Genomic DNA, 15,502 nt, shown 5'->3' on the forward strand with positions numbered 1-15,502 from the left:
CAATGTGATTCTTCAAGGTCTCTCCCCCCTTCACTGGATCTTTATCTGGACTGGTTTGTAGCCCCAGCTTTCCCTCAACTCCAGGCTTTGGAGGAAGCTACTATGATCTTGAGTTAACCCACTCACCAATGTTTAGGAAGCTGGTAAGACTTGGTGGCCCCAGATGGGGTGCATATTCCTGCTTGGGGTGCAGTATATAGACTGCAAGCTTGGGTTCTCCTTACAGCTCTGGGGCTCACCTTGGGGAAATCCTTGCCTCTCAGTTTCCTCTTTTGCAAAGGGGATGCTGAGGGGAGGTGGTGACAGAGTAAACTTCTACATCCAAAACACCCAGGAAGCTGGTTCTATAGATAAAAAGTCTGGAGCTGGTCCTTAAGAACACAGGCTGGTTCTACAATTTCCTGGCTGTGTGACTTATCCTCTCCGAGGCTTCATGTCATACTCTGTGAAACTGGGATGCTGCTGACCTCAGAGGGTCCCTAAGAAATCAGTGATGGTTTAGAATGCTTTAGCATAGTGCCAAACACACGCCTGAAATGCTCAGTAAATAGTCCCTGTGATTACTGATGATAAAACTGTAATTATTGTATTAGAGATTCTTTCAGGCTTTTCTGAATTCTACCCTTTCCAATAATTTCAGAGCTAGTCACTGAACAAAACTGATTGCTGATGTTCTAGTAACATAATTCATGAGGCCTAGCCTGTTCTAAATTCCCTGGAGGAAATCAGGCCCCAGGAGGATGTAAAAGGCTGCCTAATAACAGCTTTGACACCGTGACTCGACTGTCTCCGTGCAGAATGGTGTCTGGCAAGGACTTGAAGTAATGTGGACAACCAACCTGGCTCAGAATGCATGAACCCCAAGTGGGCATTCAAGGGGTCAGGTTAAGGATATGAAGTCCTAAGAAAATGCAGCGACTCAAAAGATGATGAAGCAATGTGATTGTATGAACACTGCCCTCGCCGGGGCCTATTGCACTAAGGAAAGGAGCTTTGGGTATAGGCAGGAAGGGGGGTCTGAGCCCTTCTGGAGGAGTCAGTCACGCTGGGCTGAGGAGTCCCAACTGAGTCAGTAGATGGAAAAGGTCTATATTCCTTTTTCTCCAGGGTTCTTCTTCATCCTGTGATGGAGGCATGGTGTTTGGAGGCAAGCTAGGTGGCAGGGCTTTATATACATATATACGTAGATATATGTATTTTTTATTGACTGTGCTGGGTCTTTGTTGCTGCACATGGGTTTTCTCTAGTTTTGGTGAGTGGGGGCTACTCTCTAGTTGTGTGCAGGCTTTGGGCTTCTTACTGCGGTGGCTTCTCTTATTGCAAAGCACAGGCTCTGGAGAATGGGCTCAGGAGTTGCGGCACTTGGGCTTAGTTGCTCTGCAGCATGTGGGATTGTCCCAGACCAGGGATGGAACCGGTGTCCCCTGCACTGCAAGGCAGATTCTTAACCCTTGGATAACCAGGAAAGCCCCTGGCAGGGTTTTTAACAGAGGAAAGCAGGGCATGGCAGATGGCCAGGGTGTTGGCTGGGACAAGGGGCCTCTAAGACATGTCCCTCAAGCCTCACTCATTACAAGAAAAAGGCTGCAAAAGTTGCTGCCCTCTCTGGACTTCCCTTTTTCCCATTTGTAGATGGGGGAAAAGACTGCCTGCACCTGAGCTACAGATGAGAGCCAGCCTATCTGAAGATCTCTCTGGGCCTTCATTTCCCGATCTGGAAACTCAAGCTAAGATATCAGTCTGGGTGGTTGCAGAAACTAGAAACCTACTCTGTCTGGTTTAAGCAAAACAGAGCTATGTTAGAAGGATGGAGGGCAGCCCTGGGGATCTCAGGATGCAGGCCCAATCCCAAAGCATCGGTGCCATCTTCCCACAGATGCTACTGCAGCACCGTCCCTGGGCAGGGATGTGGGATACTAGCATTAGGACCATGGCTGCCTCTGAAGCCAGAGGTGCTGCGGCCGCTTTGTCACCAGGATGAATTGTCTGTATGGTCTTGGCTTGCTCATGTTACCAGATTCTAATTCACAGACAAGAATGGGATGTCTGATTGGAGGTGCCTGGACCACGTACTCTGTCAAAGCTGCAAGGGAGGCTGCGAAAAGGTATTTTCAGTTCCTCTAGTGGGAGGTGGACCCTGCTTCATAGGAAGGGCATGTCAGATGCTGGTGGCCAAAAGTGACCAGTGCCCACTTCAGATAATGATGGACTCATTGTGAAACTGCTGTGAGATGATGCACACGGGCACTCAGCTCCGAGCCTGGCATGGAGGGAACACATTATCCTAGGTCATTGAGAGTCATATCACACTGCCAATCTACGGTGCCAGGCAAGGATGCTCCTACATCCTTCAGTCTTTGATTTTTCAGCAGGTGAAAGACAAAAGGACCTTGAGGACAGTATGGCTCGCTGCCCTTCCAGATGCAGAGGCAGCTCTGGTCCCGCTGCCAGGAGGACAGGTGACTGTGTTTTTCCATTGTGGTGATGAATTGGGCTGAGTCACCATCCCTCTCCAGTCCCCTCGTGACCATGACTGGGAGCAAGTGAAAAGAACCAGCAGGTGGGGTCAGGGGTGCAGAGGAGCCTGGGGCCATGGAAGCTTCCTCTCTTAGCAAGGGGAGGGTGAGCAGAAATGGTCCCCCCCACATACACACACAACTAATACTCCCCACTCACTCATCATGAGTCAGATGGCCTCAGGGAGAGAAGAGAGGATCCTTTCTCTTCTTTTACAGGCTTGGCTGAGTGCCTCTTTTGTGCCAAGATCTGTGCTGAGTGCACTGGAGAAACCAGAGCAGACCAGGCACTGACCTTGCCTTTCAGGTTTGTGCACCAGTGGAGGAAACCAGCTCAGAGTCCCATAATCTGGGTTCTGAGCAGACCCTGCTGACATGTGCAGTTGAGGTTACTGTGCAGTACTGTGGAGCCCTGGAGGGGTCAGCAAGGGCTACATGGAGGAAGAGGCATCTGAGCCTGCAGAGAGGCACAAGGTCAGAGGATGGAGATAGAAGAGGGGGTGATTGGGAGAGATCCTCCCTGAATCCATCCATCCTACACTGGGTCAGCCAGGCTCCGTGATAAGCTCAGGGAGGCACAGAGCTGAGCATGCTGCAGCCTTGCCCTCTATCAGGAGCTCCTGGATTGTCACGGAAAAGGCCCGGTGTGCGTGAGCAGATGATAAGGAAGCTGGAATGAGCAAGTGCGCAGCAGCGAGTGCCTGGTCTTGGGCACTCTGGAATTTCACCAGCCACCAGATTATCTGCTCCCTGCTCCCGGGCCACCCTGGACCACTCACTGGCTATGTCGCCACCTCCTTTCTCCCCTAACATGTAAAGACCCTCCCCCTGCAGGCTCCACCCTTTGATCTCCCGGAAAATCCAGACACCCTACTCTGTCCTCCCCCATCCCAGAGGACAGCCGAGCACCCACCAGTTCCCTTTGAGGGTGCTCTCCATCTTCCCTGGAAGCTTTACCAGACATATGCAGTCCCAGTATATGCTAAGTCCAGGAAAGGGGTGATCTGATAACATATCTTTAAAATTCCCAAAGTCATCTATGCTCAATGCAGAACACTCAACGCAGAGGAAAAACATTAAAACCACTCATAATTCCATTGCCTAAAGATAACCAGTGTTCACATGTTAACATTGGGGAGGGGTGGGGAGGGGTACGTTCTTCAGCACTTTGTGTTTTTTCCCCAAGGAATCATACTGCATATATTTTTTGCCACTCTATCTTTTTTCACTTACCAGTATATCATGAACATTGACCCTGATAAAATTACTCTTCTGCAATGCAATTATAAGAGCTACACTGTCTTTATTGTGTGAAATGAAGTGAAAGTCGCTCAATCATGTCTGACTCTGTGACCCCATGGACTATACAGTCCACGGAATTCTCCAGGCCAGAATACTGGAGTGGGTAGCCTTTCCCTTCTCCAGGGGATCTTCCCAACCCAGGGATCAAACCCAGGTCTCCCGCATTGCAGGTGGATTCTTTACCTTGAACCACAAGGGAAGCCCCTTATTGTGTGGGTGCTGCATTATTTTCTGAGCTAGTCCCATAGTGTTGGGCATGTAGGAATGTTTCCAATTTTTCAGTTAGAAACACTGTTGCTAGTAATTTATGCCAAGATGCTACTTTGCTCACATCCCTTAGTTGACCTCCTAAGACCACTCTGCAGCCTTCTTTTGCCTGGCTACTTGACGTCTGCCCTCTCTGACCTCTGCCAAGGTCAGCCCATCTATCCTTGACAGGAGACCTGTATTGTGGTGCCCCGATTGGCTTTGTACCTGTGCAGGTTCATGCGGGATCCTCAGGGGAAAGTGAGTGATTATCCCACCTTCCCAATTGTGCTAATTTCATTTTAAAGCCTAATTTTTTTTGATCTTGTACTTGTAAGGTGTTACCAATAGGGGAAACTGAGCTGAGGGTACACAAGACCTCTCTGTACTTTTTTTTTTTTTTTTGCAACTTACTGTAAATCTATCATTACTTCAAATTAGAAAACAACAACAACAACAAACAAAGTTCAGGTAGTCCTAGAGGGATCTATTTGGCCCCAGTTTCAGGAACTAATGTTTTTAAGTCTGCACTTTGTCACAAGGACCAGAAATAAGAGTTCCCTGCTACAGTTTCCCCTGAAGGGTGGGAAACGTCCCAGGGAAAGACAGCTCTCCTGGTGGGTGGTGGGTGGCTCTCCAAGCTTTCCTGGATCCTAACTCTGCTGCTGGCCTTGATCGTGAGCTTCAGGGGCCTGATCAACCCTGCTTGCAGTGGGAAGGGAGAGCCAAGAGGGCAGGGAGGAGGCACAGCTTCCCCCATGGACCCCAGGGAACTCCTGGGTAAACAGCAATTTGCAGAAAGCAGACAGAAAGCTAAAACTTACTCTTTGGAGGACAGCTAAGCCATTCTCCTTCCAAAGAAGACACACAAGTCCGGAGAAGCCTCTAACTTCTCTGGAGAGAATGGCCCACTTTCTACAGGGTGATTGTCCCAACCCCACCCCAGACCGGAGCTAAAGCCATGGGCTGAGCTGGGGTGCCACGCCCCACACCTGGGGTGGCCCCTAGGTTGAGCTGCCCTGGGCACTCTGCCCTCCTGGGGGCCACAGTGTTCCCACAGTGTCCTCAGCACCAGGATAACAGGGTTGGGTGGAGTCAGAGGTTCTAACCAAGTTTCCAGAAAATAGAAACTGAGAAACTAACACAAGATGCTGTGTGGAGGGTTCCCAAGACCACCCTCAAGCTTGATGATTTACTAGAAGGACTCACAGAACTCAGAAACGTCACTTCCCTCGTGGTTACCATTTATTGCAGTGAAAGGACTCGGGTCAAATCAGTAAAGAGAGAGAGGTGCATGAGCAGAGTCTGGGAGACTCCAGGCACAAGCTTCCAGGTGTCCTTCCCAGAGGAGTCACACACAGGCACGGTCAATGCTTCCAGCACTGACATGTGATATCACAAGTGGCGTATCAACCAGAGGTGCTCACCTGAGCCCTGGGGCGCAGGGTTTTAACTGGAAGTCAGTCACATCATCGGCACACAGCACCAAGTGACTGACCTAAGCTACTTACTTGGTCTCCAGGGCCCCAGAAGTGAAACTGACAGAGTGTGGCCCAGGGCCACACAGGTTTTCCCCAGAGGTCACACTGTGAGCATTCAGTCTGATTATACCCTGCAGTGTGGCCCAAGGCCTCATGTACACAGGAACACTCCTGTCAGGCATCGAGATCACCAAGGGCCAGTCCTTTTTGGGGAAAGAACAAGATTTGAGCACCCGAGCCTGCTGAGTTAACCCTTTACGGCATTGATGACAATCACTTATTTTGCCACTTACGTGTGCAAACTGTCATCTGTTTTCACTGTGATTTCATACAAGGAAGGAGGTTTAACTCCAAGAAGGTAGTCTGGACATCATGGGATGATAGGGGCTAGTGCTCCCCAAGAGGAGATAGGTGGAATCCACATGGTTAGTTTTGAAGGTGAGAGAAGGGCCAGGAGCCACAAATGTACATCAGGAATCTGATATACATGCTATTCTTGTTTGTCCACACAGCTTTGTTCCCAGTCAAGGAACAGATGAACTGGAAAGCTCCCTCTGGCTCGTGTGTGAGCGCAGGTCAGATGTCCCTGCTCTTGGGAAAGAACAGGCTCTGCTGAGTGTGGGAGGACTCACTCTGGGACCCTCCCTGAAATGTCCAAGCCAGTTTGTCCTTTCTTATCTGGAGCCTTGCCGCTATTGCAGCTTATCCTGGGAAAGAGAGGAGCCTGTTCTTTCTAACAGTCCCTGCCCTGGCCCTTAGCCCAGACTTCAGGCACCCCTAGGTCAACTCTAGGGTAGACCAGATCTTCCAAGGTCCCACTTCATCCCATTTCCTCACGGTCCAGTCTCCATGCATGGAGCTGAGCCATCAGCCTAGGCTGTTGGCCTGAGCAGGCCTCGAGATGGGGAGTCAGACAGCCTTGGGTTTCATCCACTCCCTGGTGGCCTTGGGTAAAATCACAAACCTGCAGAGTTTCCTCCTCTCTCAGACAGGTCTAACAAATAGCAGTGAGGAGTCATGAGTTGCTGACTGAAGAGCCCTCAGCCCAGGGCCTAGTTGGGGCCCATTGACCAGTGGCCCTTAGGACAATGAATTTTGTGGTTCCAGGCACAAGGTATGGGGGCGGGTGGGATCCCTGTGATGAGAACAGTGGGTGCAATGACACATCCAGCTGCCTTGGAGCTGGGCGTTTATCAGTCAGGGGTCCCTATGGTTTCTGGACTTTGGGAGTAGGAACACAGCACATGTATGGAGCAGGAAGAGATCTGATGGGCTGTTGGGGTATCATGCGGATGGAGAGGCCTGCTCACCCCAGGGCCTTTGCACATGCATTCTGTCTGCCCAGGGACCCCTTCCTTCCACTTCCTATACTTCCCTGGGCTAATCCTGCTCATCCCTGGGGGATGTCAATTTAGACTTCACCTGATTCCCTTCCTCTGTGCTCCCATCATATCACATTCTCAATAATAATACCACTAATCATCGTCTACCACTTAGGAAGCCCTTACTATGTGACATGTATAGTACTAAAGGCATTACCTACATACAGTATCTCATGATTCTCCCAACATTTTGAGAAATAGATACATCATCTTATTTTTCTGATTTTACAAATGAAGAAACAGGTTCAGGGAAGTGAAGTCATTGGCTCCACTGTATAATGGATGTCTGTGTGCCAGCCCATTTCTGCCCTGGACTATGAGCTTCCCGGGGGCAGAGGTTGTTTCCTGATGGTGGTTGATCCTCAGCACCCAGCACTAGGCTACTTAGGATGCGCTCAGTAGGTGGGAGTCTCCAGCAGTATTTGTTGAATATGTGAGTGAGTGAGTGAATGCTTGCAAAGTACTGATGCAGTGCTTGGCACACCATGGATGATCTGTATTCAGCAGAAAAATGCCTTCCCTCAAATACATCCGCGTCTTCCTCCCTGGAGCCCGTGAGTATGTTACATGACTTGGTGGAGGGGAATGAAGGTTGCAGATGAAATGAAGTTGCTAATATGCTGCCTTGATAGTAGAGATATTATCCTGGATTATCTGGGGGGACCCAATATAATCACATGGGACCTTAAAAGTGGGAGAGGGAGGCAGGAGGGAACCAGAGACATGGCAGCATGAGGACTTGGCTTGACCGCATTGCTAGCTTTGAAGATGTAGGAAAGGGCCACGTGCCAAGAAAAGCAGATGGTCTCCAGAAGCTGGAAAAAGCAAGGAAATGGATTCTCCTCTAGAGCCTCTGACAGGAACGCGGCCCTGCCAACATCTTGCTTTTAGCCCAGGGAGACCCATTCCAGACTTCAGGCCTCCAAACCTGTAAGAAAATTGGTGTGATTTTTAAGCCACTAATGTGGTAATTTTTCACACCAACAATAAAAAATAGTATGGTGCCCAGTGCCTGACACCAAGGATCAGACTTAGTGGTCACTTATTAAATGATTTGAGCTGAATTGGATTATTACTGTATGTACTTCACTATCAGGAAAGATAGACAAGAAAAAAGCATTTTTGTATATTTTGGATATATTGCATCAGAGGCCTATTGGAAAAGATCCTGATGCTGGGAAAGATCGAGGGCAGGAGGAGAAGGTGGTGGCAGAGGATGAAATGGTTTGATGGCATCACCGACTCGATGTATGTAAGTTTGAGCAAGCTCCAGGAGACGGTGAAGGACAAGGAAGCCTGGTGTGCTGCAGTCCATGGGGTTGCAGAGTTGGACACGACTGAGCAACTGAACAAGAAGAATTTGGGTTACAGTTTGATCCTGAGACCAAGCCATTGGCTCGGCAGGCTGAGTGGAGGGGGGAGTCACAGAGAATGACATGAGGGGTCTTCTAGGGAAAGGAGTCCCAGGGTGTGAGTGAACAGTGCTGCCGGCCAGTAAAGTCAGCACCCTGGACAGCTGTCCATAGCATGAGGACTGGGGGTGCCATCTCTGGGTGCCCACCTGCTGCTTCCATAAGCAGAAGGGATGCCACGCACTGGATTTTTACCTCTGCAGGCAGGTCTTGACTTCACCAACTCTTCACCAGCTCAGGCTGCTATAACACAGTACCATAACTGGGTGGCTTAATGAACAGATCTAGAGGCTGGAAGTCTGAAATCAGAATGCCAGGATGGTCAGGTCCTGGCGAGGTCCTCTTCTCAGTGGCAGATAGCTGTTTTCTCACTGTGTCTTCGTGTGGGGAGGTGGGGGGTGGAGCAGAGAGAGCCCTCTGGGATCCTTTTATAAGTGTGCTAATCCCATTTATGAACACCCCACCCTCATAACCTCTCCACCTCCCAAAGGCCCCCAAGTCTTAATACCATTGCATTGGCTGGAGGCCTTAGGACTTCAATATATGAATCTGGGGGATACAACCATTCCATCCATAACAAGCTCCACTGTGTAAGTCCCATGATGATGCCGATTCACCAGGGGAGGGAACAGCCAGCTCTTGTGACCTTCTCTGCTGTGCTGAGCATCCTTCACTCACTCAGCCCTCATAGCGACTCCATGTGATGGGTGCCATCATTATCCCCATTTTACAGATCAGGAAACTGAAGCCTAGAAGGGTAAAGTCAAGGCCAGAAATTGGGACTGAAGGAAGGCAGGGGGGCTCCAGGGTCTCTGTTCCTCCCCACTGGGCTCTACTGTCTCTGGATGGGATGGCTCTAAGAGCAATAACACCGCCTAACATTTGGACACCACCTTTCTGTTCACGGCTGTCCTCATCCTGTTTTCTCTTGTCATCCTCCCAGTGGCCAGGCATATGATGAGTGCCCCTGGCTTACGTTTGGGGAAACAGACCCATGAGAGGGAGGTCACAGCCTCCCTCAATTCAAAGCCAGGGTGGGATTCCTTCCTGGGTCTCTTGGCTCCAAAGCCAGAGTCTCTCCTACCAGCTGCCCCCTGCCTCACCCGATGCATTATTTATGGCCCATTACTTACCTCCTGCAGTCGCCCAGATGCCGCCTGCCAGGGCTGTGACCTTGCTGCGTCCCCTGGAGAGGACCAAGGGCAGCTCTTTCTCTCTCATCCTCTCTCCTTCCTCTCCTCTTTTGCAGCCTCTTTGGGTCTCGGCAGTCTCCTGGGGTGTGGCACAACTGGTCCCCTCTTCCCACCCAGGAAACCAGTTTCCTCTTTACCCAGCCAGTCAACGCTTTCACCTAGCTCTTGGCTTTTTGAACAAAGCAGTGGCAGCCAACACAGTACAGACTCACCATACCCTTATCATAGCCCCAGCTTGAGTGGCCAGTATGTGCGTACATGGGTGGATGTTGTGTGTACATGTATGTGTGTCATGAGAGCAGGGCATGAGTGTATGTTCTATATGGGGTGGGCAAGGGGCATGGGTTTAAGTGCTCACAGTTGAACACATTTCAGTTGTCCCTTCTGGGTCTTGAAGCCACAAGCAAAGTCAACATGGGGACTGGGAAACGGTGCTTCAGTGAAGCACTAAGGTTGGGAACAGAACTCCCCAGGGCCCCTGGAGCCCACAGCCTTAGAGTATGTGACATAGAACAAGTTCCTTAATCTCTCTGTGCCTTATTTGCTTTCTCCTTTACTTCCTTGAGTGGAGGATTAGACGAGCAACCAGTACAGGGCCTGAGGGATGGCTGATAAACATCTTTTGACTAGGCACCCTATCCTGCTTCCCTCTAAGCAAGGAAGGACAAGTTTTTTTCTGGCCGTGCTATGCATGTGGGATCTTAGTTCCCTGACCAAGGATCGAACCCTCACCCTCTGCAGTGGAAGCGTGGAGTCTTAGCCACTGGACCACCAGGGAAGTCTCAGAAGGACAAGTCTGGATCACAAACTCTTGAGAGGAAGGGCACTTGGGGAGGGGGAAGTGAGAAGCTAGAGGTTTGCAGACCCAAATGGTCGGTGTCTAGGCAACAGCTGAGTCACCTTCATCTCAGTTTCCATGTCTGTAAAATGGGCACTGACTAAAGTTAATAGTTGCTTAATGTCCTGGCTAGCATCAGGGAATTCTGGAAAATAAGAATGAAAACTCCAGGAAATTACACAAAACAAATCACTCCTTGGACTGAACGTTCTCCCTCCTCCTCAGAATTTAAGGCTTTTGGCACATGTTAACACATAAAACCAGCAGGCAGGCATTTCTGCTTCTCCTCCACACTTTTAAGTGCTCACAATGAATCATCCAGGTCCTGAGTGATTTGTTGAAGGTTCTCAGAATCATCTGGAGACACTGTGACTCACACAGCCCCTGAGCCTTGACCCCAGGACCCTGGTTAGGAAGGCTCAGAGGCACCAAAGACTCTTGTCTTTAATGAGCTTCTTAATGATTTCAAAGCAGGTGGCCCACTGTGAGAAATGAGAGGGCAAGAACCCTGCTGGGGACAATTCCAGATGCCCTTGGAATGAGTCCTTCCAGAATCCTGTCTCCTAGTTCCTTGTCTTCCATCCTAGGACCCCAAAAATGGAACCAGTGCGCTCCCCCAAGCTCTTCTCCACACACCTTCCAGCTTTGGGTCCCGCAGTCACTTCCCACTTGCAGTGAATACACCCGATTCCCTATGTCTGGAATTAATTATTTCAAAAAGACATTCGGAAACTTGGCTCTGTTGGGTCTAACATGTTCCCTTTTGCTAATTTAATAGTTCTGTCTTTCAAAATTGAATGTGCTTTTGAAACATGTTCACTGGACTGTCATTTCATTACCCTCCAGATAGCTTCCCACTGCTGTTTTTCTCTTTGAATCCACGCTCACAGCAGCTCTGTGAATCTCAGAGGGGAGACCTGTGTTTTGTAACTGGGGTACCTGCTTCCCAAAGGTCAGGTCTTGACTGACTGTGTGCCCTGGCTCAGCAACTGGGCGGAAGGACAGAAGGACTTCTAGATTTTTCATGAAATCATGAAAAGAAAAATCTGAAATACTGGATCATTTTTAAAAGAGGCAGCTTGGGTTCTTACTCGTGCATTCTGTTCACCAAATGCAAAGAATGATTATTTCTGGGTAGCGGATTTTAAGGGAGTTTCTAGTTTTGTCTTTACCCGTCTATCATCTGTTTTACTACCCATTGTTTGTAATTTACAAAAGCACATATAATTTTAATAATAAAATGAGAATAAAGTTAGTATCATTAAAAATAATATGCATTCAAGACGAAGAAACTGATCCTTCTGGCAAAGTGTCAAGGCAAGTCTGGCTTTTATGAATTTGTGAAGTGAACTTTTATAAACTTGTCAAATGACTTTTCATGAATTTGTTAAAGTCACTCCAACAAGCAGACCTCTCTCTGAAAATGAGTAGAACTCTGCACAAAAAAAGAAAACAAGACCCAGGCTAACACTTATGTTCATACATTTTTGTGTGTGTGTGTGTTTTAAAAAGATGGGATGGAATTTGAGTTTTTAAAATGTTAACTTTATCGTTTGTTAAGTCTTAGACACCACTTTTCTTTACCCTTGGGCATGATTTGACTTAAATTTGCAGATCGACTGAAGGATAGATCTGTTTCTATGCTTTCATTTAACAAATATGAATTGAGGGCTTCCCTGGTGGCTCAATGGTAAAGAATCTGCTTTGCAATGCAGGGGATGCAGGTTCGATCTCTGGCCTGGGAAGATCCCACATGCTGCAGGACAACTAAGCCCATGAGCAGCAACTACTGAGCCTGTGCGCCCTAGAGCCTGTGATCCACAAGAGAAGCTACCACAGTGAGAACCATGCGCACCCCAACTAGAGAGTAGCCCCCGCTCGCCACAACTAGAGAAAGCCTGCATGCAGCAACAAAGACTCAGTGCAGCCATAAAGAAATAAAAATAAATAAATTAAAAAAAATAAAATCTTAAAACAAAGAGAGCGTCCCTTAAATGAATTGAGTTTTGCTTAGTGTCAGACAGTGTTTGACAGGATTCGGGAAGAACATGGATGGCTCCCCGGCCTTGAGCAGCCCCTGATCTGGGGCAGGCGGTGGAGTCCACACTCACACAGCTGGGTATGTGCTCTGGGAGGACGCTGGGGAAGCCCAGGAGAGGCTGCTCTTTTCTCTGAGAAAAATCAAGGAAGGCTTCTCAGAGGAGGTGACTGACACAGACGTTTTCCAGGAGGAGCAGGTGACATTCCAGAGGAGAAGGAAGACATTTCAGGCAGAGAGGAGGAGGTACAAAGTTTCCTTCGGGTGGTGGTTGTGGAAAAGCTAGAATTGTGTTTGTGAAATAGCAAGCGGCTGGCTGTGCCCACAATTTAGGGTATATAGTGTGTGTATGTATATGTGTTTGTTGGACGTTGACGAGTCTTGAATGATGAGCTAAGCAGTTTACCTGGTTGGAGATAGGGAACTATGAAAAGATCTTAAACAGAAGTGGCATGATTGCATTTGCCTCTTAAACTGACAGCTCGATGGTATATCTGTGAAAGTCCATGTAGGTAACAGAAACCACGTCAAATATTTGAACAGAGAGAATTTAATGTAAATAATTACCTAAGTTGAAATGGGAAGTCTACATTTAATAACATAATAAATATTGGAAAGAGTGTATCTACACATAATAAATACTGGAAAGGGGGTAGAGAAAAGAGAACTCTTCTACACGGCTGATGGGAATATAAATTGGTGCCACGGGGACTATGGAAGACAGTCTAGAGGTTCCTCTAAAAGCTAAAAATAGAATTACTACATGATCCAGCAATCCCACTCCTGGGCATATAACCAGAAAAGATGAAAACTCTAATTCAGAAAGATTCATGCACTCCAATGTTCACAGCAGCACTGCAAACAATAGCCAAGACATGGAAACAGCTGAAATGTCCATGAATATGAATGGATAAAGAATATGTGGGGTGTGTGTGTATATACACACAATGGAATATTACTCAGCCATCAAAAGAAAGGAATATTGCCATTTGCAGCAACATGATACATCTAGAGAATAGCATAATAAGTGAAGTTGGGCAGAGAGGTAATTTTTGCAATATTATAACATTAAATAAGCATTTACATGAAATATTACAATAAACAAGAGACCACAGGATACTGTAAACATAACTTTTACATGCACTAGGAAACTAAAAAAATCATGTGACTCACTTTATAGAGATATTCACTTCACTGCAGTGGTTTGGAACTGAATTCATAACATCCCTGAGCTATGCCAGTATCTCCTGAGATATAGATGATATACATGATGATTTTGAGCGAATACCCTAACAAATAATTAAAGAGCAGTAAATCTCATGGTAAGTCTTTCCTTTCAGTGCTGAGTATTACAAAGAGGAAGTCTCTATTAGGTGCCGGGTGTCTTTAACACCTCTCCAGCTCTTGCTAATCCTTTTTAACAAAGAGAACAGCCTCTGGCTTAGAATCATTGCATCTGCATTGTACATGTATTTGCCATAGTGGTATATTTATTTCAGTTAAAAATGGGGGGTACTTAAAATAAAAATATTAAGTAATAACAGTCAGGTGGCATGCAAATATGGCAAAAATCCGATGAATCTGAGGCACATTCTGACAAGTGATGTCCTTAGGTCTTTTAACATCTTGGAGAATTCCCTGTATAATAACCATCTCTACACTCCATCCCTCTGTGAGGTCTGCTCATTCACTCATTCATATCTACAGAAGAACCAGTTTACTGAGCACCTATGGGTGCCAGACTCTGTAAGCTGACAGAGATCTAGGATCCCCCCGCCCCTCCTCACATGGGTTGAGAATTCCACCTCCTGCTCAGATGGCCTTCTCTCCAGAAATGTGCCTTTCCTTGCCCTTCTCTTTTTAATTTTAATTTTATATTTTATTCTATTTTCCTTGGCCCTATTTATGTAATATATTTTAAAATTGTTAACTGGCTTCCCATTTATTATTACCTGAGAATTTACTCATGTCATTAAACACTATGTATCAAGACATTTCCTTATGTCTTTTCTTTTTTTTCAATTGGAGCTTAGTTGCTTTACAATGTTGTGTTAGTTTCTGCTGTACAGCAAAGTGAATCAGCTATTGTTGTTTAGTCGCTAAGTTGTGTGTCCGACTCTTTTGCAACCCCATGGACTGTAGCCTGCCAGGCTCCTCTGTCCATGGGATTTTCCAGGCAAGAATACTGGAGTGGATTCCCATTCCCTTCTCTAGGGGATCTTCCCGACCCAGGGATCAAACCTATGTCTCCTGCACTGGCAGGTGGACTCTACCACTAAGCCACCTGGCAGGCTGAATCAGCTATATATATATATATATATCCCCTCTTCCTTGCCCTCTCTTGATCTAAGAATCCTGTCGCTAAGTTGAAAGCGCTCTCACTTAAGGGTCAGTGAGTCTGCCTGGAGCTGTGGCCATCATAGGCTATCAAGGCAGGGAGTTGAAAACCTCTAACCTCAAGGTCCCTAGAGCAAGGGGTGAAGGTCTTACCCCTTGGGGTACCCAAGGAGTAACCAGTCTGCCTATGAGGCACTCACAGAAAAGAAGGGGAAAAGGTCACACTTTATCTGGTATCCACAAACCACTTAGATGAGAAGCCCTTCTGCCTACATCAGACAATCACCCACGCAAACCATAGATCGTCCCCTTATCAATAACCCCTCACCAGCCATGTGTAACCAGGTACAACCTGAAGACACTGTTGTCTTGGTTCATTCTCCGTTTTCAGAATCTGCAATTGCTTTGGGTACATTTGTATATTAGAGGAGTTGCACTCAACAGAAACCTAATTTAAACTGGCTTATAAAAAAAAGTTAAAAGGAAGAAGTAATTAATTTACTCACTGAACTGAGAGGTGCAAGGATGCAGCTATTTCAGGCATGGCTAACTCCAAGGACTCACATGCTGGCAGGCCTCGGTTCCCCCCATCTCTGGTTCTTGCTTCTTCTGTGTTTGCTTCAGTTTTGGGCTCTGTCTGGTGGCCAGGTGGGACTTCCGATCTCTACCTCTGTCTGGTTTCACAGTCATCTAGAATTGTGACCATAGGCTTCCCTGGTGGCTCAGATGGTAAAGAATCCACCTGGAAGGCAGGAGA

Source organism: Giraffa tippelskirchi, chromosome 7, assembly GCF_054371585.1.
Source record: "Giraffa tippelskirchi isolate mGirTip1 chromosome 7, T2T-mGirTip1v1.2.pri, whole genome shotgun sequence".
In the NCBI taxonomy this organism is placed as follows: Eukaryota; Metazoa; Chordata; class Mammalia; order Artiodactyla; family Giraffidae; genus Giraffa; species Giraffa tippelskirchi.